Raw genomic sequence first — 26,746 nt, forward strand, 5'->3', positions numbered from 1 at the left:
GTTTTAATTTTAACCAAAGCTACACAAATTTTGCAAATTTATATACAAAAAGCACACGAAACACGAGATCTTGCTTTGCTTCAAATACCTGACAGCATGAAACGATTTCTGCATGACAAAACGGGTGTGAAAATAAAAAGCGGCTTGTGAAATACGGCAAGTCGCCAGAATATATTTTTAAACGTATAACATACGTATACGTATTTAATCTTAATCGAACGAAATAACATGATCATGTTGATTCATCCTAGGTCCGACGAACGCAGTTTTTAAAGCCTAGGAAATTTCATTAATCAGAAAATAAATTCAACGCTTTTTCACAATCAGCACGGACTTTTCACTGTCTCGTTTAGTTAACACAAACATAAACAGTTCACCTGTTCTATTTTTTAAAGGAATTGACCGGTACAGCAATTTTTAAATAAATTTCAGAAGGAGGAAAAAACTTACCGGCCGACTGCAGTTTCCATCGTTTGCCCTCGTTCTGAGGCGACGTCGCTATTAACGATGATTGAAACAGTAGAAGGGGACGTAATTCTTTTCCCCGCGTTTTTCCGTAACGCTAAAAATTTATAGAGTTTCTTTTTAGGAACGAGAATACATTAATACACTGACATGTGCTGTTATAAATACAAGCAAGCGACAACAAAAATATTACATTACAAGAAAAGAAAAGAACTTTTTAGAGAACAGACATAAAAAAGAAAAAAAAGAAAATGCAACTTATTTTACATGCACGAGAAGTAGAATGATTTACAACAATGAGTAAAACTATACAATTTACGCAAACTCCTTAAATAAGAAAGATATATAGAAAAAGTACACATGTAGTGCTCAGTGAAAAGCATTAGAGAATATTTTACTGGGGCTGTTTCGCAGGCTATTGAAGGGAAAGCTATTTTTCTATTTTAATTTTCTCCCCAAACAGGGGGAGTGAGCCGATCCTGGAGGTACTGCAATACCAGGCCAACTCGTGGCAAGAGCGGTGCAAGCACCTAACATCTCACCTAGTTGCAAAAATCAGTTTAATATCGAAGTACCCACATGGGGTACGTATCAGATATTAAGCTGATAAGAACAGATACTACACTTTGATCTTAGCCAAAAGGCCGAGAAGCGATACTCAAATCTTTCCGAGTTTCCAAAGCCTACAAATCCTATTTCTTACTCAAACACGGTGTTTTAATTTTAACCAAAGCTACACAAATTTTGCAAATTTATATACAAAAAGCACACGAAACACGAGATCTTGCTTTGCTTCAAATACCTGACAGCATGAAACGATTTCTGCATGACAAAACGGGTGTGAAAATAAAAAGCGGCTTGTGAAATACGGCAAGTCGCCAGAATATATTTTTAAACGTATAACATACGTATACGTATTTAATCTTAATCGAACGAAATAACATGATCATGTTGATTCATCCTAGGTCCGACGAACGCAGTTTTTAAAGCCTAGGAAATTTCATTAATCAGAAAATAAATTCAACGCTTTTTCACAATCAGCACGGACTTTTCACTGTCTCGTTTAGTTAACACAAACATAAACAGTTCACCTGTTCTATTTTTTAAAGGAATTGACCGGTACAGCAATTTTTAAATAAATTTCAGAAGGAGGAAAAAACTTACCGGCCGACTGCAGTTTCCATCGTTTGCCCTCGTTCTGAGGCGACGTCGCTATTAACGATGATTGAAACAGTAGAAGGGGACGTAATTCTTTTCCCCGCGTTTTTCCGTAACGCTAAAAATTTATAGAGTTTCTTTTTAGGAACGAGAATACATTAATACACTGACATGTGCTGTTATAAATACAAGCAAGCGACAACAAAAATATTACATTACAAGAAAAGAAAAGAACTTTTTAGAGAACAGACATAAAAAAGAAAAAAAAGAAAATGCAACTTATTTTACATGCACGAGAAGTAGAATGATTTACAACAATGAGTAAAACTATACAATTTACGCAAACTCCTTAAATAAGAAAGATATATAGAAAAAGTACACATGTAGTGCTCAGTGAAAAGCATTAGAGAATATTTTACTGGGGCTGTTTCGCAGGCTATTGAAGGGAAAGCTATTTTTCTATTTTAATTTTCTCCCCAAACAGGGGGAGTGAGCCGATCCTGGAGGTACTGCAATACCAGGCCAACTCGTGGCAAGAGCGGTGCAAGCACCTAACATCTCACCTAGTTGCAAAAATCAGTTTAATATCGAAGTACCCACATGGGGTACGTATCAGATATTAAGCTGATAAGAACAGATACTACACTTTGATCTTAGCCAAAAGGCCGAGAAGCGATACTCAAATCTTTCCGAGTTTCCAAAGCCTACAAATCCTATTTCTTACTCAAACACGGTGTTTTAATTTTAACCAAAGCTACACAAATTTTGCAAATTTATATACAAAAAGCACACGAAACACGAGATCTTGCTTTGCTTCAAATACCTGACAGCATGAAACGATTTCTGCATGACAAAACGGGTGTGAAAATAAAAAGCGGCTTGTGAAATACGGCAAGTCGCCAGAATATATTTTTAAACGTATAACATACGTATACGTATTTAATCTTAATCGAACGAAATAACATGATCATGTTGATTCATCCTAGGTCCGACGAACGCAGTTTTTAAAGCCTAGGAAATTTCATTAATCAGAAAATAAATTCAACGCTTTTTCACAATCAGCACGGACTTTTCACTGTCTCGTTTAGTTAACACAAACATAAACAGTTCACCTGTTCTATTTTTTAAAGGAATTGACCGGTACAGCAATTTTTAAATAAATTTCAGAAGGAGGAAAAAACTTACCGGCCGACTGCAGTTTCCATCGTTTGCCCTCGTTCTGAGGCGACGTCGCTATTAACGATGATTGAAACAGTAGAAGGGGACGTAATTCTTTTCCCCGCGTTTTTCCGTAACGCTAAAAATTTATAGAGTTTCTTTTTAGGAACGAGAATACATTAATACACTGACATGTGCTGTTATAAATACAAGCAAGCGACAACAAAAATATTACATTACAAGAAAAGAAAAGAACTTTTTAGAGAACAGACATAAAAAAGAAAAAAAAGAAAATGCAACTTATTTTACATGCACGAGAAGTAGAATGATTTACAACAATGAGTAAAACTATACAATTTACGCAAACTCCTTAAATAAGAAAGATATATAGAAAAAGTACACATGTAGTGCTCAGTGAAAAGCATTAGAGAATATTTTACTGGGGCTGTTTCGCAGGCTATTGAAGGGAAAGCTATTTTTCTATTTTAATTTTCTCCCCAAACAGGGGGAGTGAGCCGATCCTGGAGGTACTGCAATACCAGGCCAACTCGTGGCAAGAGCGGTGCAAGCACCTAACATCTCACCTAGTTGCAAAAATCAGTTTAATATCGAAGTACCCACATGGGGTACGTATCAGATATTAAGCTGATAAGAACAGATACTACACTTTGATCTTAGCCAAAAGGCCGAGAAGCGATACTCAAATCTTTCCGAGTTTCCAAAGCCTACAAATCCTATTTCTTACTCAAACACGGTGTTTTAATTTTAACCAAAGCTACACAAATTTTGCAAATTTATATACAAAAAGCACACGAAACACGAGATCTTGCTTTGCTTCAAATACCTGACAGCATGAAACGATTTCTGCATGACAAAACGGGTGTGAAAATAAAAAGCGGCTTGTGAAATACGGCAAGTCGCCAGAATATATTTTTAAACGTATAACATACGTATACGTATTTAATCTTAATCGAACGAAATAACATGATCATGTTGATTCATCCTAGGTCCGACGAACGCAGTTTTTAAAGCCTAGGAAATTTCATTAATCAGAAAATAAATTCAACGCTTTTTCACAATCAGCACGGACTTTTCACTGTCTCGTTTAGTTAACACAAACATAAACAGTTCACCTGTTCTATTTTTTAAAGGAATTGACCGGTACAGCAATTTTTAAATAAATTTCAGAAGGAGGAAAAAACTTACCGGCCGACTGCAGTTTCCATCGTTTGCCCTCGTTCTGAGGCGACGTCGCTATTAACGATGATTGAAACAGTAGAAGGGGACGTAATTCTTTTCCCCGCGTTTTTCCGTAACGCTAAAAATTTATAGAGTTTCTTTTTAGGAACGAGAATACATTAATACACTGACATGTGCTGTTATAAATACAAGCAAGCGACAACAAAAATATTACATTACAAGAAAAGAAAAGAACTTTTTAGAGAACAGACATAAAAAAGAAAAAAAAGAAAATGCAACTTATTTTACATGCACGAGAAGTAGAATGATTTACAACAATGAGTAAAACTATACAATTTACGCAAACTCCTTAAATAAGAAAGATATATAGAAAAAGTACACATGTAGTGCTCAGTGAAAAGCATTAGAGAATATTTTACTGGGGCTGTTTCGCAGGCTATTGAAGGGAAAGCTATTTTTCTATTTTAATTTTCTCCCCAAACAGGGGGAGTGAGCCGATCCTGGAGGTACTGCAATACCAGGCCAACTCGTGGCAAGAGCGGTGCAAGCACCTAACATCTCACCTAGTTGCAAAAATCAGTTTAATATCGAAGTACCCACATGGGGTACGTATCAGATATTAAGCTGATAAGAACAGATACTACACTTTGATCTTAGCCAAAAGGCCGAGAAGCGATACTCAAATCTTTCCGAGTTTCCAAAGCCTACAAATCCTATTTCTTACTCAAACACGGTGTTTTAATTTTAACCAAAGCTACACAAATTTTGCAAATTTATATACAAAAAGCACACGAAACACGAGATCTTGCTTTGCTTCAAATACCTGACAGCATGAAACGATTTCTGCATGACAAAACGGGTGTGAAAATAAAAAGCGGCTTGTGAAATACGGCAAGTCGCCAGAATATATTTTTAAACGTATAACATACGTATACGTATTTAATCTTAATCGAACGAAATAACATGATCATGTTGATTCATCCTAGGTCCGACGAACGCAGTTTTTAAAGCCTAGGAAATTTCATTAATCAGAAAATAAATTCAACGCTTTTTCACAATCAGCACGGACTTTTCACTGTCTCGTTTAGTTAACACAAACATAAACAGTTCACCTGTTCTATTTTTTAAAGGAATTGACCGGTACAGCAATTTTTAAATAAATTTCAGAAGGAGGAAAAAACTTACCGGCCGACTGCAGTTTCCATCGTTTGCCCTCGTTCTGAGGCGACGTCGCTATTAACGATGATTGAAACAGTAGAAGGGGACGTAATTCTTTTCCCCGCGTTTTTCCGTAACGCTAAAAATTTATAGAGTTTCTTTTTAGGAACGAGAATACATTAATACACTGACATGTGCTGTTATAAATACAAGCAAGCGACAACAAAAATATTACATTACAAGAAAAGAAAAGAACTTTTTAGAGAACAGACATAAAAAAGAAAAAAAAGAAAATGCAACTTATTTTACATGCACGAGAAGTAGAATGATTTACAACAATGAGTAAAACTATACAATTTACGCAAACTCCTTAAATAAGAAAGATATATAGAAAAAGTACACATGTAGTGCTCAGTGAAAAGCATTAGAGAATATTTTACTGGGGCTGTTTCGCAGGCTATTGAAGGGAAAGCTATTTTTCTATTTTAATTTTCTCCCCAAACAGGGGGAGTGAGCCGATCCTGGAGGTACTGCAATACCAGGCCAACTCGTGGCAAGAGCGGTGCAAGCACCTAACATCTCACCTAGTTGCAAAAATCAGTTTAATATCGAAGTACCCACATGGGGTACGTATCAGATATTAAGCTGATAAGAACAGATACTACACTTTGATCTTAGCCAAAAGGCCGAGAAGCGATACTCAAATCTTTCCGAGTTTCCAAAGCCTACAAATCCTATTTCTTACTCAAACACGGTGTTTTAATTTTAACCAAAGCTACACAAATTTTGCAAATTTATATACAAAAAGCACACGAAACACGAGATCTTGCTTTGCTTCAAATACCTGACAGCATGAAACGATTTCTGCATGACAAAACGGGTGTGAAAATAAAAAGCGGCTTGTGAAATACGGCAAGTCGCCAGAATATATTTTTAAACGTATAACATACGTATACGTATTTAATCTTAATCGAACGAAATAACATGATCATGTTGATTCATCCTAGGTCCGACGAACGCAGTTTTTAAAGCCTAGGAAATTTCATTAATCAGAAAATAAATTCAACGCTTTTTCACAATCAGCACGGACTTTTCACTGTCTCGTTTAGTTAACACAAACATAAACAGTTCACCTGTTCTATTTTTTAAAGGAATTGACCGGTACAGCAATTTTTAAATAAATTTCAGAAGGAGGAAAAAACTTACCGGCCGACTGCAGTTTCCATCGTTTGCCCTCGTTCTGAGGCGACGTCGCTATTAACGATGATTGAAACAGTAGAAGGGGACGTAATTCTTTTCCCCGCGTTTTTCCGTAACGCTAAAAATTTATAGAGTTTCTTTTTAGGAACGAGAATACATTAATACACTGACATGTGCTGTTATAAATACAAGCAAGCGACAACAAAAATATTACATTACAAGAAAAGAAAAGAACTTTTTAGAGAACAGACATAAAAAAGAAAAAAAAGAAAATGCAACTTATTTTACATGCACGAGAAGTAGAATGATTTACAACAATGAGTAAAACTATACAATTTACGCAAACTCCTTAAATAAGAAAGATATATAGAAAAAGTACACATGTAGTGCTCAGTGAAAAGCATTAGAGAATATTTTACTGGGGCTGTTTCGCAGGCTATTGAAGGGAAAGCTATTTTTCTATTTTAATTTTCTCCCCAAACAGGGGGAGTGAGCCGATCCTGGAGGTACTGCAATACCAGGCCAACTCGTGGCAAGAGCGGTGCAAGCACCTAACATCTCACCTAGTTGCAAAAATCAGTTTAATATCGAAGTACCCACATGGGGTACGTATCAGATATTAAGCTGATAAGAACAGATACTACACTTTGATCTTAGCCAAAAGGCCGAGAAGCGATACTCAAATCTTTCCGAGTTTCCAAAGCCTACAAATCCTATTTCTTACTCAAACACGGTGTTTTAATTTTAACCAAAGCTACACAAATTTTGCAAATTTATATACAAAAAGCACACGAAACACGAGATCTTGCTTTGCTTCAAATACCTGACAGCATGAAACGATTTCTGCATGACAAAACGGGTGTGAAAATAAAAAGCGGCTTGTGAAATACGGCAAGTCGCCAGAATATATTTTTAAACGTATAACATACGTATACGTATTTAATCTTAATCGAACGAAATAACATGATCATGTTGATTCATCCTAGGTCCGACGAACGCAGTTTTTAAAGCCTAGGAAATTTCATTAATCAGAAAATAAATTCAACGCTTTTTCACAATCAGCACGGACTTTTCACTGTCTCGTTTAGTTAACACAAACATAAACAGTTCACCTGTTCTATTTTTTAAAGGAATTGACCGGTACAGCAATTTTTAAATAAATTTCAGAAGGAGGAAAAAACTTACCGGCCGACTGCAGTTTCCATCGTTTGCCCTCGTTCTGAGGCGACGTCGCTATTAACGATGATTGAAACAGTAGAAGGGGACGTAATTCTTTTCCCCGCGTTTTTCCGTAACGCTAAAAATTTATAGAGTTTCTTTTTAGGAACGAGAATACATTAATACACTGACATGTGCTGTTATAAATACAAGCAAGCGACAACAAAAATATTACATTACAAGAAAAGAAAAGAACTTTTTAGAGAACAGACATAAAAAAGAAAAAAAAGAAAATGCAACTTATTTTACATGCACGAGAAGTAGAATGATTTACAACAATGAGTAAAACTATACAATTTACGCAAACTCCTTAAATAAGAAAGATATATAGAAAAAGTACACATGTAGTGCTCAGTGAAAAGCATTAGAGAATATTTTACTGGGGCTGTTTCGCAGGCTATTGAAGGGAAAGCTATTTTTCTATTTTAATTTTCTCCCCAAACAGGGGGAGTGAGCCGATCCTGGAGGTACTGCAATACCAGGCCAACTCGTGGCAAGAGCGGTGCAAGCACCTAACATCTCACCTAGTTGCAAAAATCAGTTTAATATCGAAGTACCCACATGGGGTACGTATCAGATATTAAGCTGATAAGAACAGATACTACACTTTGATCTTAGCCAAAAGGCCGAGAAGCGATACTCAAATCTTTCCGAGTTTCCAAAGCCTACAAATCCTATTTCTTACTCAAACACGGTGTTTTAATTTTAACCAAAGCTACACAAATTTTGCAAATTTATATACAAAAAGCACACGAAACACGAGATCTTGCTTTGCTTCAAATACCTGACAGCATGAAACGATTTCTGCATGACAAAACGGGTGTGAAAATAAAAAGCGGCTTGTGAAATACGGCAAGTCGCCAGAATATATTTTTAAACGTATAACATACGTATACGTATTTAATCTTAATCGAACGAAATAACATGATCATGTTGATTCATCCTAGGTCCGACGAACGCAGTTTTTAAAGCCTAGGAAATTTCATTAATCAGAAAATAAATTCAACGCTTTTTCACAATCAGCACGGACTTTTCACTGTCTCGTTTAGTTAACACAAACATAAACAGTTCACCTGTTCTATTTTTTAAAGGAATTGACCGGTACAGCAATTTTTAAATAAATTTCAGAAGGAGGAAAAAACTTACCGGCCGACTGCAGTTTCCATCGTTTGCCCTCGTTCTGAGGCGACGTCGCTATTAACGATGATTGAAACAGTAGAAGGGGACGTAATTCTTTTCCCCGCGTTTTTCCGTAACGCTAAAAATTTATAGAGTTTCTTTTTAGGAACGAGAATACATTAATACACTGACATGTGCTGTTATAAATACAAGCAAGCGACAACAAAAATATTACATTACAAGAAAAGAAAAGAACTTTTTAGAGAACAGACATAAAAAAGAAAAAAAAGAAAATGCAACTTATTTTACATGCACGAGAAGTAGAATGATTTACAACAATGAGTAAAACTATACAATTTACGCAAACTCCTTAAATAAGAAAGATATATAGAAAAAGTACACATGTAGTGCTCAGTGAAAAGCATTAGAGAATATTTTACTGGGGCTGTTTCGCAGGCTATTGAAGGGAAAGCTATTTTTCTATTTTAATTTTCTCCCCAAACAGGGGGAGTGAGCCGATCCTGGAGGTACTGCAATACCAGGCCAACTCGTGGCAAGAGCGGTGCAAGCACCTAACATCTCACCTAGTTGCAAAAATCAGTTTAATATCGAAGTACCCACATGGGGTACGTATCAGATATTAAGCTGATAAGAACAGATACTACACTTTGATCTTAGCCAAAAGGCCGAGAAGCGATACTCAAATCTTTCCGAGTTTCCAAAGCCTACAAATCCTATTTCTTACTCAAACACGGTGTTTTAATTTTAACCAAAGCTACACAAATTTTGCAAATTTATATACAAAAAGCACACGAAACACGAGATCTTGCTTTGCTTCAAATACCTGACAGCATGAAACGATTTCTGCATGACAAAACGGGTGTGAAAATAAAAAGCGGCTTGTGAAATACGGCAAGTCGCCAGAATATATTTTTAAACGTATAACATACGTATACGTATTTAATCTTAATCGAACGAAATAACATGATCATGTTGATTCATCCTAGGTCCGACGAACGCAGTTTTTAAAGCCTAGGAAATTTCATTAATCAGAAAATAAATTCAACGCTTTTTCACAATCAGCACGGACTTTTCACTGTCTCGTTTAGTTAACACAAACATAAACAGTTCACCTGTTCTATTTTTTAAAGGAATTGACCGGTACAGCAATTTTTAAATAAATTTCAGAAGGAGGAAAAAACTTACCGGCCGACTGCAGTTTCCATCGTTTGCCCTCGTTCTGAGGCGACGTCGCTATTAACGATGATTGAAACAGTAGAAGGGGACGTAATTCTTTTCCCCGCGTTTTTCCGTAACGCTAAAAATTTATAGAGTTTCTTTTTAGGAACGAGAATACATTAATACACTGACATGTGCTGTTATAAATACAAGCAAGCGACAACAAAAATATTACATTACAAGAAAAGAAAAGAACTTTTTAGAGAACAGACATAAAAAAGAAAAAAAAGAAAATGCAACTTATTTTACATGCACGAGAAGTAGAATGATTTACAACAATGAGTAAAACTATACAATTTACGCAAACTCCTTAAATAAGAAAGATATATAGAAAAAGTACACATGTAGTGCTCAGTGAAAAGCATTAGAGAATATTTTACTGGGGCTGTTTCGCAGGCTATTGAAGGGAAAGCTATTTTTCTATTTTAATTTTCTCCCCAAACAGGGGGAGTGAGCCGATCCTGGAGGTACTGCAATACCAGGCCAACTCGTGGCAAGAGCGGTGCAAGCACCTAACATCTCACCTAGTTGCAAAAATCAGTTTAATATCGAAGTACCCACATGGGGTACGTATCAGATATTAAGCTGATAAGAACAGATACTACACTTTGATCTTAGCCAAAAGGCCGAGAAGCGATACTCAAATCTTTCCGAGTTTCCAAAGCCTACAAATCCTATTTCTTACTCAAACACGGTGTTTTAATTTTAACCAAAGCTACACAAATTTTGCAAATTTATATACAAAAAGCACACGAAACACGAGATCTTGCTTTGCTTCAAATACCTGACAGCATGAAACGATTTCTGCATGACAAAACGGGTGTGAAAATAAAAAGCGGCTTGTGAAATACGGCAAGTCGCCAGAATATATTTTTAAACGTATAACATACGTATACGTATTTAATCTTAATCGAACGAAATAACATGATCATGTTGATTCATCCTAGGTCCGACGAACGCAGTTTTTAAAGCCTAGGAAATTTCATTAATCAGAAAATAAATTCAACGCTTTTTCACAATCAGCACGGACTTTTCACTGTCTCGTTTAGTTAACACAAACATAAACAGTTCACCTGTTCTATTTTTTAAAGGAATTGACCGGTACAGCAATTTTTAAATAAATTTCAGAAGGAGGAAAAAACTTACCGGCCGACTGCAGTTTCCATCGTTTGCCCTCGTTCTGAGGCGACGTCGCTATTAACGATGATTGAAACAGTAGAAGGGGACGTAATTCTTTTCCCCGCGTTTTTCCGTAACGCTAAAAATTTATAGAGTTTCTTTTTAGGAACGAGAATACATTAATACACTGACATGTGCTGTTATAAATACAAGCAAGCGACAACAAAAATATTACATTACAAGAAAAGAAAAGAACTTTTTAGAGAACAGACATAAAAAAGAAAAAAAAGAAAATGCAACTTATTTTACATGCACGAGAAGTAGAATGATTTACAACAATGAGTAAAACTATACAATTTACGCAAACTCCTTAAATAAGAAAGATATATAGAAAAAGTACACATGTAGTGCTCAGTGAAAAGCATTAGAGAATATTTTACTGGGGCTGTTTCGCAGGCTATTGAAGGGAAAGCTATTTTTCTATTTTAATTTTCTCCCCAAACAGGGGGAGTGAGCCGATCCTGGAGGTACTGCAATACCAGGCCAACTCGTGGCAAGAGCGGTGCAAGCACCTAACATCTCACCTAGTTGCAAAAATCAGTTTAATATCGAAGTACCCACATGGGGTACGTATCAGATATTAAGCTGATAAGAACAGATACTACACTTTGATCTTAGCCAAAAGGCCGAGAAGCGATACTCAAATCTTTCCGAGTTTCCAAAGCCTACAAATCCTATTTCTTACTCAAACACGGTGTTTTAATTTTAACCAAAGCTACACAAATTTTGCAAATTTATATACAAAAAGCACACGAAACACGAGATCTTGCTTTGCTTCAAATACCTGACAGCATGAAACGATTTCTGCATGACAAAACGGGTGTGAAAATAAAAAGCGGCTTGTGAAATACGGCAAGTCGCCAGAATATATTTTTAAACGTATAACATACGTATACGTATTTAATCTTAATCGAACGAAATAACATGATCATGTTGATTCATCCTAGGTCCGACGAACGCAGTTTTTAAAGCCTAGGAAATTTCATTAATCAGAAAATAAATTCAACGCTTTTTCACAATCAGCACGGACTTTTCACTGTCTCGTTTAGTTAACACAAACATAAACAGTTCACCTGTTCTATTTTTTAAAGGAATTGACCGGTACAGCAATTTTTAAATAAATTTCAGAAGGAGGAAAAAACTTACCGGCCGACTGCAGTTTCCATCGTTTGCCCTCGTTCTGAGGCGACGTCGCTATTAACGATGATTGAAACAGTAGAAGGGGACGTAATTCTTTTCCCCGCGTTTTTCCGTAACGCTAAAAATTTATAGAGTTTCTTTTTAGGAACGAGAATACATTAATACACTGACATGTGCTGTTATAAATACAAGCAAGCGACAACAAAAATATTACATTACAAGAAAAGAAAAGAACTTTTTAGAGAACAGACATAAAAAAGAAAAAAAAGAAAATGCAACTTATTTTACATGCACGAGAAGTAGAATGATTTACAACAATGAGTAAAACTATACAATTTACGCAAACTCCTTAAATAAGAAAGATATATAGAAAAAGTACACATGTAGTGCTCAGTGAAAAGCATTAGAGAATATTTTACTGGGGCTGTTTCGCAGGCTATTGAAGGGAAAGCTATTTTTCTATTTTAATTTTCTCCCCAAACAGGGGGAGTGAGCCGATCCTGGAGGTACTGCAATACCAGGCCAACTCGTGGCAAGAGCGGTGCAAGCACCTAACATCTCACCTAGTTGCAAAAATCAGTTTAATATCGAAGTACCCACATGGGGTACGTATCAGATATTAAGCTGATAAGAACAGATACTACACTTTGATCTTAGCCAAAAGGCCGAGAAGCGATACTCAAATCTTTCCGAGTTTCCAAAGCCTACAAATCCTATTTCTTACTCAAACACGGTGTTTTAATTTTAACCAAAGCTACACAAATTTTGCAAATTTATATACAAAAAGCACACGAAACACGAGATCTTGCTTTGCTTCAAATACCTGACAGCATGAAACGATTTCTGCATGACAAAACGGGTGTGAAAATAAAAAGCGGCTTGTGAAATACGGCAAGTCGCCAGAATATATTTTTAAACGTATAACATACGTATACGTATTTAATCTTAATCGAACGAAATAACATGATCATGTTGATTCATCCTAGGTCCGACGAACGCAGTTTTTAAAGCCTAGGAAATTTCATTAATCAGAAAATAAATTCAACGCTTTTTCACAATCAGCACGGACTTTTCACTGTCTCGTTTAGTTAACACAAACATAAACAGTTCACCTGTTCTATTTTTTAAAGGAATTGACCGGTACAGCAATTTTTAAATAAATTTCAGAAGGAGGAAAAAACTTACCGGCCGACTGCAGTTTCCATCGTTTGCCCTCGTTCTGAGGCGACGTCGCTATTAACGATGATTGAAACAGTAGAAGGGGACGTAATTCTTTTCCCCGCGTTTTTCCGTAACGCTAAAAATTTATAGAGTTTCTTTTTAGGAACGAGAATACATTAATACACTGACATGTGCTGTTATAAATACAAGCAAGCGACAACAAAAATATTACATTACAAGAAAAGAAAAGAACTTTTTAGAGAACAGACATAAAAAAGAAAAAAAAGAAAATGCAACTTATTTTACATGCACGAGAAGTAGAATGATTTACAACAATGAGTAAAACTATACAATTTACGCAAACTCCTTAAATAAGAAAGATATATAGAAAAAGTACACATGTAGTGCTCAGTGAAAAGCATTAGAGAATATTTTACTGGGGCTGTTTCGCAGGCTATTGAAGGGAAAGCTATTTTTCTATTTTAATTTTCTCCCCAAACAGGGGGAGTGAGCCGATCCTGGAGGTACTGCAATACCAGGCCAACTCGTGGCAAGAGCGGTGCAAGCACCTAACATCTCACCTAGTTGCAAAAATCAGTTTAATATCGAAGTACCCACATGGGGTACGTATCAGATATTAAGCTGATAAGAACAGATACTACACTTTGATCTTAGCCAAAAGGCCGAGAAGCGATACTCAAATCTTTCCGAGTTTCCAAAGCCTACAAATCCTATTTCTTACTCAAACACGGTGTTTTAATTTTAACCAAAGCTACACAAATTTTGCAAATTTATATACAAAAAGCACACGAAACACGAGATCTTGCTTTGCTTCAAATACCTGACAGCATGAAACGATTTCTGCATGACAAAACGGGTGTGAAAATAAAAAGCGGCTTGTGAAATACGGCAAGTCGCCAGAATATATTTTTAAACGTATAACATACGTATACGTATTTAATCTTAATCGAACGAAATAACATGATCATGTTGATTCATCCTAGGTCCGACGAACGCAGTTTTTAAAGCCTAGGAAATTTCATTAATCAGAAAATAAATTCAACGCTTTTTCACAATCAGCACGGACTTTTCACTGTCTCGTTTAGTTAACACAAACATAAACAGTTCACCTGTTCTATTTTTTAAAGGAATTGACCGGTACAGCAATTTTTAAATAAATTTCAGAAGGAGGAAAAAACTTACCGGCCGACTGCAGTTTCCATCGTTTGCCCTCGTTCTGAGGCGACGTCGCTATTAACGATGATTGAAACAGTAGAAGGGGACGTAATTCTTTTCCCCGCGTTTTTCCGTAACGCTAAAAATTTATAGAGTTTCTTTTTAGGAACGAGAATACATTAATACACTGACATGTGCTGTTATAAATACAAGCAAGCGACAACAAAAATATTACATTACAAGAAAAGAAAAGAACTTTTTAGAGAACAGACATAAAAAAGAAAAAAAAGAAAATGCAACTTATTTTACATGCACGAGAAGTAGAATGATTTACAACAATGAGTAAAACTATACAATTTACGCAAACTCCTTAAATAAGAAAGATATATAGAAAAAGTACACATGTAGTGCTCAGTGAAAAGCATTAGAGAATATTTTACTGGGGCTGTTTCGCAGGCTATTGAAGGGAAAGCTATTTTTCTATTTTAATTTTCTCCCCAAACAGGGGGAGTGAGCCGATCCTGGAGGTACTGCAATACCAGGCCAACTCGTGGCAAGAGCGGTGCAAGCACCTAACATCTCACCTAGTTGCAAAAATCAGTTTAATATCGAAGTACCCACATGGGGTACGTATCAGATATTAAGCTGATAAGAACAGATACTACACTTTGATCTTAGCCAAAAGGCCGAGAAGCGATACTCAAATCTTTCCGAGTTTCCAAAGCCTACAAATCCTATTTCTTACTCAAACACGGTGTTTTAATTTTAACCAAAGCTACACAAATTTTGCAAATTTATATACAAAAAGCACACGAAACACGAGATCTTGCTTTGCTTCAAATACCTGACAGCATGAAACGATTTCTGCATGACAAAACGGGTGTGAAAATAAAAAGCGGCTTGTGAAATACGGCAAGTCGCCAGAATATATTTTTAAACGTATAACATACGTATACGTATTTAATCTTAATCGAACGAAATAACATGATCATGTTGATTCATCCTAGGTCCGACGAACGCAGTTTTTAAAGCCTAGGAAATTTCATTAATCAGAAAATAAATTCAACGCTTTTTCACAATCAGCACGGACTTTTCACTGTCTCGTTTAGTTAACACAAACATAAACAGTTCACCTGTTCTATTTTTTAAAGGAATTGACCGGTACAGCAATTTTTAAATAAATTTCAGAAGGAGGAAAAAACTTACCGGCCGACTGCAGTTTCCATCGTTTGCCCTCGTTCTGAGGCGACGTCGCTATTAACGATGATTGAAACAGTAGAAGGGGACGTAATTCTTTTCCCCGCGTTTTTCCGTAACGCTAAAAATTTATAGAGTTTCTTTTTAGGAACGAGAATACATTAATACACTGACATGTGCTGTTATAAATACAAGCAAGCGACAACAAAAATATTACATTACAAGAAAAGAAAAGAACTTTTTAGAGAACAGACATAAAAAAGAAAAAAAAGAAAATGCAACTTATTTTACATGCACGAGAAGTAGAATGATTTACAACAATGAGTAAAACTATACAATTTACGCAAACTCCTTAAATAAGAAAGATATATAGAAAAAGTACACATGTAGTGCTCAGTGAAAAGCATTAGAGAATATTTTACTGGGGCTGTTTCGCAGGCTATTGAAGGGAAAGCTATTTTTCTATTTTAATTTTCTCCCCAAACAGGGGGAGTGAGCCGATCCTGGAGGTACTGCAATACCAGGCCAACTCGTGGCAAGAGCGGTGCAAGCACCTAACATCTCACCTAGTTGCAAAAATCAGTTTAATATCGAAGTACCCACATGGGGTACGTATCAGATATTAAGCTGATAAGAACAGATACTTTTTTTTTATTTTATATTTCAAACATTTTATTAATAATATATATCAAATACTATATTGAATACAATCAATAGTTAAAATCATATATCACAGATAATACGATTGTAACTCAATATTAAATAAGTTCCGGAAATTAGTGATAATCAAATACTTTTAGATTTAAATGAAATTACCAAAAATAAATTTACATGAAATCTATTTTCAAAATCCCTAAATAATTACTGAAACCCCCCCAATTTATAAATAAACAACAAAGTGTTTTGAATTCCTTTTACAAATCTATATATAAACTTTCCTTTAAAGAATTTACCTTTATAACTAAAACCAGTTTTTGTAAACTAGTAATATATTTAACTTTAACTATAAATAAACATCATACGATAAATTTTACCTATAATGTTTACCTTTAACAAAATCAAAATACACAATACATAGTGATTACATTTAACATCAAAATCAATATCGTACATACACAACCCACTAAAGTCCATAATGCATTGTCATGTATGCTACGATAAATACTTTCACCTTTAAATTTCTAAACTGAACTGTTTTAAATACTACATGTAATAAATACATGTCAAATTCCATATTACTTTAGACTTTAAAGAAAACCATCAGAAAGTGCTGATTTATAATTACAATAATTTTCATGTACTACAATATTAAAATCTGCTTGTAAACTGTCTAATATTAACTGTTTATGTTTATGCCTGTCCGATTCTTTACCAATTATATCCCGTAATTCCTTATCACTGAGTATAGACGAAACGAACTTATTCTGGTCATTTACACGACCTAATACCGGTATAACTTTCCCTTCTGAAGTATTAAGTAAAACCAGTTGGTATGTTTCCCTTTTAACATCAGTCACTTTTCGCTTTTTACCACTAACAACTTTGTACTGTACTTCTCCAGAAAGATCGTCCGGATCTGTCGCGATATCGGACCATAACTTGGAAACAGACGAGGACTTTTCGGTATCCACGGTCTCTTGTGACGTATCCACGGTCTCCTGTGTCGTATCCTTTGTAACGGGGGAAGTATCCTGTGTAACCTGCATATCTACCGGTGTATCATCACTAATGTCACTGTTTTGAGTCTCCGGAACCGAGACTGCTTCCAACGGAACTGTTGCCTTTTTGCCTGACGGACAGTTCTTACGAATATGTCCAACGGTTCTACACTTCAGGCATAACGGTGCCCTACCCACCACGGTAAGTAGACAGTCTTTACCTGCTATACTAGTACGGTATGGTAACGATTGTACATCCTTCTCTGAAATCTCCAATGCAACTTTAATGTTCCCATTAGCAAACGTTATTCCTTCGGATTTCTCCGTTTCACGTGAACAACTAACTATTTTGCCATACTGTTCTAAAAACGATTCAACTGCAGTTAGCTTTAACCACACTGGAAGCCACAAAACTTTCAATAATACTGTTCTTGTGTCTGCACGGCTTACTGCAACTCTGGTATCTAACGACGTAAAGTCCGAATTAATCACTTTATCAGCAATATCTTCAGTAGTAAAGGTTGTATACCAAACACCACCAATATCCACCTTGAAAATCGCTGTCACATCATCCGGGTTAACAATGTTCTTTAATGCACGGATAATCCAAGTACGTGTGTTAACTGGTGAGCCATCCGTAAACGAAAACTTCGCACTGCATCTAAGTAATCCATAATCTACTAAATCCATTTTAACACTTTAACTTTTAACTTTAACTTTTCACTCGCTTTAATCTTTGCCAAAAGGCCGAGAAGCGATACTCAAATCTTTCCGAGTTTCCAAAGCCTACAAATCCTATTTCTTACTCAAACACGGTGTTTTAATTTTAACCAAAGCTACACAAATTTTGCAAATTTATATACAAAAAGCACACGAAACACGAGATCTTGCTTTGCTTCAAATACCTGACAGCATGAAACGATTTCTGCATGACAAAACGGGTGTGAAAATAAAAAGCGGCTTGTGAAATACGGCAAGTCGCCAGAATATATTTTTAAACGTATAACATACGTATACGTATTTAATCTTAATCGAACGAAATAACATGATCATGTTGATTCATCCTAGGTCCGACGAACGCAGTTTTTAAAGCCTAGGAAATTTCATTAATCAGAAAATAAATTCAACGCTTTTTCACAATCAGCACGGACTTTTCACTGTCTCGTTTAGTTAACACAAACATAAACAGTTCACCTGTTCTATTTTTTAAAGGAATTGACCGGTACAGCAATTTTTAAATAAATTTCAGAAGGAGGAAAAAACTTACCGGCCGACTGCAGTTTCCATCGTTTGCCCTCGTTCTGAGGCGACGTCGCTATTAACGATGATTGAAACAGTAGAAGGGGACGTAATTCTTTTCCCCGCGTTTTTCCGTAACGCTAAAAATTTATAGAGTTTCTTTTTAGGAACGAGAATACATTAATACACTGACATGTGCTGTTATAAATACAAGCAAGCGACAACAAAAATATTACATTACAAGAAAAGAAAAGAACTTTTTAGAGAACAGACATAAAAAAGAAAAAAAAGAAAATGCAACTTATTTTACATGCACGAGAAGTAGAATGATTTACAACAATGAGTAAAACTATACAATTTACGCAAACTCCTTAAATAAGAAAGATATATAGAAAAAGTACACATGTAGTGCTCAGTGAAAAGCATTAGAGAATATTTTACTGGGGCTGTTTCGCAGGCTATTGAAGGGAAAGCTATTTTTCTATTTTAATTTTCTCCCCAAACAGGGGGAGTGAGCCGATCCTGGAGGTACTGCAATACCAGGCCAACTCGTGGCAAGAGCGGTGCAAGCACCTAACATCTCACCTAGTTGCAAAAATCAGTTTAATATCGAAGTACCCACATGGGGTACGTATCAGATATTAAGCTGATAAGAACAGATACTACACTTTGATCTTAGCCAAAAGGCCGAGAAGCGATACTCAAATCTTTCCGAGTTTCCAAAGCCTACAAATCCTATTTCTTACTCAAACACGGTGTTTTAATTTTAACCAAAGCTACACAAATTTTGCAAATTTATATACAAAAAGCACACGAAACACGAGATCTTGCTTTGCTTCAAATACCTGACAGCATGAAACGATTTCTGCATGACAAAACGGGTGTGAAAATAAAAAGCGGCTTGTGAAATACGGCAAGTCGCCAGAATATATTTTTAAACGTATAACATACGTATACGTATTTAATCTTAATCGAACGAAATAACATGATCATGTTGATTCATCCTAGGTCCGACGAACGCAGTTTTTAAAGCCTAGGAAATTTCATTAATCAGAAAATAAATTCAACGCTTTTTCACAATCAGCACGGACTTTTCACTGTCTCGTTTAGTTAACACAAACATAAACAGTTCACCTGTTCTATTTTTTAAAGGAATTGACCGGTACAGCAATTTTTAAATAAATTTCAGAAGGAGGAAAAAACTTACCGGCCGACTGCAGTTTCCATCGTTTGCCCTCGTTCTGAGGCGACGTCGCTATTAACGATGATTGAAACAGTAGAAGGGGACGTAATTCTTTTCCCCGCGTTTTTCCGTAACGCTAAAAATTTATAGAGTTTCTTTTTAGGAACGAGAATACATTAATACACTGACATGTGCTGTTATAAATACAAGCAAGCGACAACAAAAATATTACATTACAAGAAAAGAAAAGAACTTTTTAGAGAACAGACATAAAAAAGAAAAAAAAGAAAATGCAACTTATTTTACATGCACGAGAAGTAGAATGATTTACAACAATGAGTAAAACTATACAATTTACGCAAACTCCTTAAATAAGAAAGATATATAGAAAAAGTACACATGTAGTGCTCAGTGAAAAGCATTAGAGAATATTTTACTGGGGCTGTTTCGCAGGCTATTGAAGGGAAAGCTATTTTTCTATTTTAATTTTCTCCCCAAACAGGGGGAGTGAGCCGATCCTGGAGGTACTGCAATACCAGGCCAACTCGTGGCAAGAGCGGTGCAAGCACCTAACATCTCACCTAGTTGCAAAAATCAGTTTAATATCGAAGTACCCACATGGGGTACGTATCAGATATTAAGCTGATAAGAACAGATACTACACTTTGATCTTAGCCAAAAGGCCGAGAAGCGATACTCAAATCTTTCCGAGTTTCCAAAGCCTACAAATCCTATTTCTTACTCAAACACGGTGTTTTAATTTTAACCAAAGCTACACAAATTTTGCAAATTTATATACAAAAAGCACACGAAACACGAGATCTTGCTTTGCTTCAAATACCTGACAGCATGAAACGATTTCTGCATGACAAAACGGGTGTGAAAATAAAAAGCGGCTTGTGAAATACGGCAAGTCGCCAGAATATATTTTTAAACGTATAACATACGTATACGTATTTAATCTTAATCGAACGAAATAACATGATCATGTTGATTCATCCTAGGTCCGACGAACGCAGTTTTTAAAGCCTAGGAAATTTCATTAATCAGAAAATAAATTCAACGCTTTTTCACAATCAGCACGGACTTTTCACTGTCTCGTTTAGTTAACACAAACATAAACAGTTCACCTGTTCTATTTTTTAAAGGAATTGACCGGTACAGCAATTTTTAAATAAATTTCAGAAGGAGGAAAAAACTTACCGGCCGACTGCAGTTTCCATCGTTTGCCCTCGTTCTGAGGCGACGTCGCTATTAACGATGATTGAAACAGTAGAAGGGGACGTAATTCTTTTCCCCGCGTTTTTCCGTAACGCTAAAAATTTATAGAGTTTCTTTTTAGGAACGAGAATACATTAATACACTGACATGTGCTGTTATAAATACAAGCAAGCGACAACAAAAATATTACATTACAAGAAAAGAAAAGAACTTTTTAGAGAACAGACATAAAAAAGAAAAAAAAGAAAATGCAACTTATTTTACATGCACGAGAAGTAGAATGATTTACAACAATGAGTAAAACTATACAATTTACGCAAACTCCTTAAATAAGAAAGATATATAGAAAAAGTACACATGTAGTGCTCAGTGAAAAGCATTAGAGAATATTTTACTGGGGCTGTTTCGCAGGCTATTGAAGGGAAAGCTATTTTTCTATTTTAATTTTCTCCCCAAACAGGGGGAGTGAGCCGATCCTGGAGGTACTGCAATACCAGGCCAACTCGTGGCAAGAGCGGTGCAAGCACCTAACATCTCACCTAGTTGCAAAAATCAGTTTAATATCGAAGTACCCACATGGGGTACGTATCAGATATTAAGCTGATAAGAACAGATACTACACTTTGATCTTAGCCAAAAGGCCGAGAAGCGATACTCAAATCTTTCCGAGTTTCCAAAGCCTACAAATCCTATTTCTTACTCAAACACGGTGTTTTAATTTTAACCAAAGCTACACAAATTTTGCAAATTTATATACAAAAAGCACACGAAACACGAGATCTTGCTTTGCTTCAAATACCTGACAGCATGAAACGATTTCTGCATGACAAAACGGGTGTGAAAATAAAAAGCGGCTTGTGAAATACGGCAAGTCGCCAGAATATATTTTTAAACGTATAACATACGTATACGTATTTAATCTTAATCGAACGAAATAACATGATCATGTTGATTCATCCTAGGTCCGACGAACGCAGTTTTTAAAGCCTAGGAAATTTCATTAATCAGAAAATAAATTCAACGCTTTTTCACAATCAGCACGGACTTTTCACTGTCTCGTTTAGTTAACACAAACATAAACAGTTCACCTGTTCTATTTTTTAAAGGAATTGACCGGTACAGCAATTTTTAAATAAATTTCAGAAGGAGGAAAAAACTTACCGGCCGACTGCAGTTTCCATCGTTTGCCCTCGTTCTGAGGCGACGTCGCTATTAACGATGATTGAAACAGTAGAAGGGGACGTAATTCTTTTCCCCGCGTTTTTCCGTAACGCTAAAAATTTATAGAGTTTCTTTTTAGGAACGAGAATACATTAATACACTGACATGTGCTGTTATAAATACAAGCAAGCGACAACAAAAATATTACATTACAAGAAAAGAAAAGAACTTTTTAGAGAACAGACATAAAAAAGAAAAAAAAGAAAATGCAACTTATTTTACATGCACGAGAAGTAGAATGATTTACAACAATGAGTAAAACTATACAATTTACGCAAACTCCTTAAATAAGAAAGATATATAGAAAAAGTACACATGTAGTGCTCAGTGAAAAGCATTAGAGAATATTTTACTGGGGCTGTTTCGCAGGCTATTGAAGGGAAAGCTATTTTTCTATTTTAATTTTCTCCCCAAACAGGGGGAGTGAGCCGATCCTGGAGGTACTGCAATACCAGGCCAACTCGTGGCAAGAGCGGTGCAAGCACCTAACATCTCACCTAGTTGCAAAAATCAGTTTAATATCGAAGTACCCACATGGGGTACGTATCAGATATTAAGCTGATAAGAACAGATACTACACTTTGATCTTAGCCAAAAGGCCGAGAAGCGATACTCAAATCTTTCCGAGTTTCCAAAGCCTACAAATCCTATTTCTTACTCAAACACGGTGTTTTAATTTTAACCAAAGCTACACAAATTTTGCAAATTTATATACAAAAAGCACACGAAACACGAGATCTTGCTTTGCTTCAAATACCTGACAGCATGAAACGATTTCTGCATGACAAAACGGGTGTGAAAATAAAAAGCGGCTTGTGAAATACGGCAAGTCGCCAGAATATATTTTTAAACGTATAACATACGTATACGTATTTAATCTTAATCGAACGAAATAACATGATCATGTTGATTCATCCTAGGTCCGACGAACGCAGTTTTTAAAGCCTAGGAAATTTCATTAATCAGAAAATAAATTCAACGCTTTTTCACAATCAGCACGGACTTTTCACTGTCTCGTTTAGTTAACACAAACATAAACAGTTCACCTGTTCTATTTTTTAAAGGAATTGACCGGTACAGCAATTTTTAAATAAATTTCAGAAGGAGGAAAAAACTTACCGGCCGACTGCAGTTTCCATCGTTTGCCCTCGTTCTGAGGCGACGTCGCTATTAACGATGATTGAAACAGTAGAAGGGGACGTAATTCTTTTCCCCGCGTTTTTCCGTAACGCTAAAAATTTATAGAGTTTCTTTTTAGGAACGAGAATACATTAATACACTGACATGTGCTGTTATAAATACAAGCAAGCGACAACAAAAATATTACATTACAAGAAAAGAAAAGAACTTTTTAGAGAACAGACATAAAAAAGAAAAAAAAGAAAATGCAACTTATTTTACATGCACGAGAAGTAGAATGATTTACAACAATGAGTAAAACTATACAATTTACGCAAACTCCTTAAATAAGAAAGATATATAGAAAAAGTACACATGTAGTGCTCAGTGAAAAGCATTAGAGAATATTTTACTGGGGCTGTTTCGCAGGCTATTGAAGGGAAAGCTATTTTTCTATTTTAATTTTCTCCCCCAAACAGGGGGAGTGAGCCGATCCTGGAGGTACTGCAATACCAGGCCAACTCGTGGCAAGAGCGGTGCAAGCACCTAACATCTCACCTAGTTGCAAAAATCAGTTTAATATCGAAGTACCCACATGGGGTACGTATCAGATATTAAGCTGATAAGAACAGATACTACACTTTGATCTTAGCCAAAAGGCCGAGAAGCGATACTCAAATCTTTCCGAGTTTCCAAAGCCTACAAATCCTATTTCTTACTCAAACACGGTGTTTTAATTTTAACCAAAGCTACACAAATTTTGCAAATTTATATACAAAAAGCACACGAAACACGAGATCTTGCTTTGCTTCAAATACCTGACAGCATGAAACGATTTCTGCATGACAAAACGGGTGTGAAAATAAAAAGCGGCTTGTGAAATACGGCAAGTCGCCAGAATATATTTTTAAACGTATAACATACGTATACGTATTTAATCTTAATCGAACGAAATAACATGATCATGTTGATTCATCCTAGGTCCGACGAACGCAGTTTTTAAAGCCTAGGAAATTTCATTAATCAGAAAATAAATTCAACGCTTTTTTCACAATCAGCACGGACTTTTCACTGTCTCGTTTAGTTAACACAAACATAAACAGTTCACCTGTTCTATTTTTTAAAGGAATTGACCGGTACAGCAATTTTTAAATAAATTTCAGAAGGAGGAAAAAAACTTACCGGCCGACTGCAGTTTCCATCGTTTGCCCTCGTTCTGAGGCGACGTCGCTATTAACGATGATTGAAACAGTAGAAGGGGACGTAATTCTTTTCCCCGCGTTTTTCCGTAACGCTAAAAATTTATAGAGTTTCTTTTTAGGAACGAGAATACATTAATACACTGACATGTGCTGTTATAAATACAAGCAAGCGACAACAAAAATATTACATTACAAGAAAAGAAAAGAACTTTTTAGAGAACAGACATAAAAAAGAAAAAAAAGAAAATGCAACTTATTTTACATGCACGAGAAGTAGAATGATTTACAACAATGAGTAAAACTATACAATTTACGCAAACTCCTTAAATAAGAAAGATATATAGAAAAAGTACACATGTAGTGCTCAGTGAAAAGCATTAGAGAATATTTTACTGGGGCTGTTTCGCAGGCTATTGAAGGGAAAGCTATTTTTCTATTTTAATTTTCTCCCCAAACAGGGGGAGTGAGCCGATCCTGGAGGTACTGCAATACCAGGCCAACTCGTGGCAAGAGCGGTGCAAGCACCTAACATCTCACCTAGTTGCAAAAATCAGTTTAATATCGAAGTACCCACATGGGGTACGTATCAGATATTAAGCTGATAAGAACAGATACTACACTTTGATCTTAGCCAAAAGGCCGAGAAGCGATACTCAAATCTTTCCGAGTTTCCAAAGCCTACAAATCCTATTTCTTACTCAAACACGGTGTTTTAATTTTAACCAAAGCTACACAAATTTTGCAAATTTATATACAAAAAGCACACGAAACACGAGATCTTGCTTTGCTTCAAATACCTGACAGCATGAAACGATTTCTGCATGACAAAACGGGTGTGAAAATAAAAAGCGGCTTGTGAAATACGGCAAGTCGCCAGAATATATTTTTAAACGTATAACATACGTATACGTATTTAATCTTAATCGAACGAAATAACATGATCATGTTGATTCATCCTAGGTCCGACGAACGCAGTTTTTTAAAGCCTAGGAAATTTCATTAATCAGAAAATAAATTCAACGCTTTTTCACAATCAGCACGGACTTTTCACTGTCTCGTTTAGTTAACACAAACATAAACAGTTCACCTGTTCTATTTTTTAAAGGAATTGACCGGTACAGCAATTTTTAAATAAATTTCAGAAGGAGGAAAAAACTTACCGGCCGACTGCAGTTTCCATCGTTTGCCCTCGTTCTGAGGCGACGTCGCTATTAACGATGATTGAAACAGTAGAAGGGGACGTAATTCTTTTCCCCGCGTTTTTTCCGTAACGCTAAAAATTTATAGAGTTTCTTTTTAGGAACGAGAATACATTAATACACTGACATGTGCTGTTATAAATACAAGCAAGCGACAACAAAAATATTACATTACAAGAAAAGAAAAGAACTTTTTAGAGAACAGACATAAAAAAGAAAAAAAAGAAAATGCAACTTATTTTACATGCACGAGAAGTAGAATGATTTACAACAATGAGTAAAAACTATACAATTTACGCAAACTCCTTAAATAAGAAAGATATATAGAAAAAGTACACATGTAGTGCTCAGTGAAAAGCATTAGAGAATATTTTACTGGGGCTGTTTCGCAGGCTATTGAAGGGAAAGCTATTTTTCTATTTTAATTTTCTCCCCAAACAGGGGGAGTGAGCCGATCCTGGAGGTACTGCAATACCAGGCCAACTCGTGGCAAGAGCGGTGCAAGCACCTAACATCTCACCTAGTTGCAAAAATCAGTTTAATATCGAAGTACCCACATGGGGTACGTATCAGATATTAAGCTGATAAGAACAGATACTACACTTTGATCTTAGCCAAAAGGCCGAGAAGCGATACTCAAATCTTTCCGAGTTTCCAAAGCCTACAAATCCTATTTCTTACTCAAACACGGTGTTTTAATTTTAACCAAAGCTACACAAATTTTGCAAATTTATATACAAAAAGCACACGAAACACGAGATCTTGCTTTGCTTCAAATACCTGACAGCATGAAACGATTTCTGCATGACAAAACGGGTGTGAAAATAAAAAGCGGCTTGTGAAATACGGCAAGTCGCCAGAATATATTTTTAAACGTATAACATACGTATACGTATTTAATCTTAATCGAACGAAATAACATGATCATGTTGATTC

The 26,746-nt window shown here is 35.8% G+C and overlaps 20 non-coding genes and 1 pseudogene across 20 annotated transcripts; all 21 read right to left on the reverse strand.

Moving 5' to 3' along the window:
* Window positions 1-928: 928 nt before the first annotated feature.
* Window positions 929-1,121, reverse strand: LOC139509624 (U2 spliceosomal RNA). Its single transcript, XR_011661763.1, has one exon. It is a non-coding gene; the product is annotated as a U2 spliceosomal RNA (small nuclear RNA).
* A 986-nt stretch (window positions 1,122-2,107) lies between these two features.
* On the reverse strand, window positions 2,108-2,300 carry LOC139509636 (U2 spliceosomal RNA). Its single transcript, XR_011661774.1, has one exon. It is a non-coding gene; the product is annotated as a U2 spliceosomal RNA (small nuclear RNA).
* A 986-nt stretch (window positions 2,301-3,286) lies between these two features.
* Window positions 3,287-3,479, reverse strand: LOC139509646 (U2 spliceosomal RNA). Its single transcript, XR_011661780.1, has one exon. It is a non-coding gene; the product is annotated as a U2 spliceosomal RNA (small nuclear RNA).
* A 986-nt stretch (window positions 3,480-4,465) lies between these two features.
* Window positions 4,466-4,658, reverse strand: LOC139509647 (U2 spliceosomal RNA). The gene has a single exon (XR_011661781.1). It is a non-coding gene; the product is annotated as a U2 spliceosomal RNA (small nuclear RNA).
* Window positions 4,659-5,644: 986 nt separating this feature from the next.
* LOC139509648 (U2 spliceosomal RNA) lies at window positions 5,645-5,837 on the reverse strand. The gene has a single exon (XR_011661782.1). It is a non-coding gene; the product is annotated as a U2 spliceosomal RNA (small nuclear RNA).
* Window positions 5,838-6,823: 986 nt separating this feature from the next.
* On the reverse strand, window positions 6,824-7,016 carry LOC139509625 (U2 spliceosomal RNA). Its single transcript, XR_011661764.1, has one exon. It is a non-coding gene; the product is annotated as a U2 spliceosomal RNA (small nuclear RNA).
* A 986-nt stretch (window positions 7,017-8,002) lies between these two features.
* LOC139509626 (U2 spliceosomal RNA) lies at window positions 8,003-8,195 on the reverse strand. Its single transcript, XR_011661765.1, has one exon. It is a non-coding gene; the product is annotated as a U2 spliceosomal RNA (small nuclear RNA).
* Window positions 8,196-9,181: 986 nt separating this feature from the next.
* Window positions 9,182-9,374, reverse strand: LOC139509627 (U2 spliceosomal RNA). The gene has a single exon (XR_011661766.1). It is a non-coding gene; the product is annotated as a U2 spliceosomal RNA (small nuclear RNA).
* A 986-nt stretch (window positions 9,375-10,360) lies between these two features.
* On the reverse strand, window positions 10,361-10,553 carry LOC139509628 (U2 spliceosomal RNA). The gene has a single exon (XR_011661767.1). It is a non-coding gene; the product is annotated as a U2 spliceosomal RNA (small nuclear RNA).
* A 986-nt stretch (window positions 10,554-11,539) lies between these two features.
* Window positions 11,540-11,732, reverse strand: LOC139509629 (U2 spliceosomal RNA). Its single transcript, XR_011661768.1, has one exon. It is a non-coding gene; the product is annotated as a U2 spliceosomal RNA (small nuclear RNA).
* A 986-nt stretch (window positions 11,733-12,718) lies between these two features.
* On the reverse strand, window positions 12,719-12,911 carry LOC139509630 (U2 spliceosomal RNA). The gene has a single exon (XR_011661769.1). It is a non-coding gene; the product is annotated as a U2 spliceosomal RNA (small nuclear RNA).
* Window positions 12,912-13,897: 986 nt separating this feature from the next.
* Window positions 13,898-14,090, reverse strand: LOC139509631 (U2 spliceosomal RNA). The gene has a single exon (XR_011661770.1). It is a non-coding gene; the product is annotated as a U2 spliceosomal RNA (small nuclear RNA).
* Window positions 14,091-15,076: 986 nt separating this feature from the next.
* On the reverse strand, window positions 15,077-15,269 carry LOC139509633 (U2 spliceosomal RNA). The gene has a single exon (XR_011661771.1). It is a non-coding gene; the product is annotated as a U2 spliceosomal RNA (small nuclear RNA).
* A 986-nt stretch (window positions 15,270-16,255) lies between these two features.
* LOC139509642 (U2 spliceosomal RNA) lies at window positions 16,256-16,467 on the reverse strand (annotated as a pseudogene).
* Window positions 16,468-19,171: 2,704 nt separating this feature from the next.
* LOC139509634 (U2 spliceosomal RNA) lies at window positions 19,172-19,364 on the reverse strand. The gene has a single exon (XR_011661772.1). It is a non-coding gene; the product is annotated as a U2 spliceosomal RNA (small nuclear RNA).
* Window positions 19,365-20,350: 986 nt separating this feature from the next.
* On the reverse strand, window positions 20,351-20,543 carry LOC139509635 (U2 spliceosomal RNA). Its single transcript, XR_011661773.1, has one exon. It is a non-coding gene; the product is annotated as a U2 spliceosomal RNA (small nuclear RNA).
* A 986-nt stretch (window positions 20,544-21,529) lies between these two features.
* LOC139509637 (U2 spliceosomal RNA) lies at window positions 21,530-21,722 on the reverse strand. Its single transcript, XR_011661775.1, has one exon. It is a non-coding gene; the product is annotated as a U2 spliceosomal RNA (small nuclear RNA).
* Window positions 21,723-22,708: 986 nt separating this feature from the next.
* LOC139509638 (U2 spliceosomal RNA) lies at window positions 22,709-22,901 on the reverse strand. The gene has a single exon (XR_011661776.1). It is a non-coding gene; the product is annotated as a U2 spliceosomal RNA (small nuclear RNA).
* A 987-nt stretch (window positions 22,902-23,888) lies between these two features.
* Window positions 23,889-24,081, reverse strand: LOC139509639 (U2 spliceosomal RNA). The gene has a single exon (XR_011661777.1). It is a non-coding gene; the product is annotated as a U2 spliceosomal RNA (small nuclear RNA).
* Window positions 24,082-25,069: 988 nt separating this feature from the next.
* LOC139509640 (U2 spliceosomal RNA) lies at window positions 25,070-25,262 on the reverse strand. Its single transcript, XR_011661778.1, has one exon. It is a non-coding gene; the product is annotated as a U2 spliceosomal RNA (small nuclear RNA).
* Window positions 25,263-26,251: 989 nt separating this feature from the next.
* Window positions 26,252-26,444, reverse strand: LOC139509641 (U2 spliceosomal RNA). Its single transcript, XR_011661779.1, has one exon. It is a non-coding gene; the product is annotated as a U2 spliceosomal RNA (small nuclear RNA).
* Window positions 26,445-26,746: the final 302 nt, after the last annotated feature.

The sequence above is a fragment of the Mytilus edulis genome, unplaced genomic scaffold (assembly GCF_963676685.1).
Source record: "Mytilus edulis unplaced genomic scaffold, xbMytEdul2.2 SCAFFOLD_1228, whole genome shotgun sequence".
NCBI classification, from domain to species: Eukaryota; Metazoa; Mollusca; class Bivalvia; order Mytilida; family Mytilidae; genus Mytilus; species Mytilus edulis.